Below are 1,542 nucleotides of genomic sequence, written 5' to 3'. Positions count from 1 at the left end.
GGTGAGTGGCAGGCAGAGAGAGAAGCAGAATCCCTGCTGAGCAAGGAACCCAGCGCAGGACTCAATCCCAGGACCCTGGGAAATGACCTGAGCTGAAGGCAGACAATTAACTGACAGAGCCACCAAGGCATCCTAAAAATGAACATTTTTGATATATGCCTCTGTGTTTATGACTTGCTACAATGATATGGAATAACTTGGTATTTAAAACAAATAACCTACACCCTATTCTTCCATACTTCTTTTGATATCTTAGCCCTGAATTTTTTGTGCATGGGGAGGGGGTTCAGACTAGAGAACTGAAAAGGAACACTAGCTTCCAGAAACTGAGAGAAGCTAAATAACTCACATCTAATAAGCAGAGCCAGGATGAAACTGAATATACTTAAATTAAGTAGGGAAATAGGGTAAGAAATAAAAATAAAATAAGGAAAACTTCCTCTGGAAGCTTCTGAAGAACAATTTAGCAGTCCGCCTCCAGGCAACTGTAGCAAGTTCATCTGGGATTTCTCCTAAAAATCATAACCCTGTGTCCTCCTCCCATATCAGCACCTTCCCAAGACTGGCTACCATGACCTCAAGAAAGGTCATGGGCCCCAAGAAAGCCCAACTTGTCTCCTTTTATCTTTGTTGGATCACATAAAGTGGAACAGTAAACACAAAGATTATTGGTTCAAAGGTTCTGCTTCCTCTCTCTAGAAATCCATCTTCCAAAAGCACCACTTCCTAAACTGCTGCTCAAGAAATATCAGTGACTCTCAATGCCTTCCATATGAATTCTAATCTCCACATCCTGGTCTTGGACATCTTCAATAAGATGCTTTAGTTGCAGAGATGCTTGGGTGGCTCAGTTGGTTAAGCGGCCAACTCTTGGTTTTGCCTCAGGTCATGATCTTGGGGTCCCGGGATTGATCCCCGCATTAGGCTCTGCACTCAACAGGGAGGCTGCTTAAGGATTCTGTCTCCCCCTCCCATAACCCCTCCCCCTGCTCTCTTGCTCTCTCTAAAATAAATAAATAAATCTTTAAAAAAATGCTCTAGCTGCACTCAATATTGAACAGTGGCTTTGATTTGATCTGAAAGAGTGTAATGGTTATGAGTGGGATCCCAGATACAGAATCTTCACTGGAATCCTAGTTCTGCTACTTAAGAGCTATACAACCTTGAACAAACTACTTAATCTCTCTGGTCCTCTGTTTTCTCATCTATAAAATGGAGGTGATATAGTGCTTCCTTTATGGGATTGTTCTGACAATGAAATTAGGTAACATATGTAAAGAGTTTGCCACAGCACTAGGTTCAATTATATCAAGGACTATTAATATTATTATTATTCCACTGTCGGAAAATAATTTCCGTGGAGACAATTATGTCAGCTAGCAACAATCTCTCATGACCTCTTTCTTATTGAGACAAAGGAAAGACAATTTTATGGAGCTCAGCCCTTCAGGAAATTTGCAGGAAGTCTTCCAGGTATCTAAACCAGCCCAAGTTCAGACACACACACACACACACACACACACACACACACACACACACACA

The sequence above is a fragment of the Ursus maritimus genome (genome assembly GCF_017311325.1).
Source record: "Ursus maritimus isolate PB19 chromosome X unlocalized genomic scaffold, ASM1731132v1 scaffold_X1, whole genome shotgun sequence".
Taxonomy (NCBI): domain Eukaryota; kingdom Metazoa; phylum Chordata; class Mammalia; order Carnivora; family Ursidae; genus Ursus; species Ursus maritimus.
The sequence above is the reverse complement of the archived record's forward strand: the minus strand, read 5'-3'. Positions refer to the sequence as shown.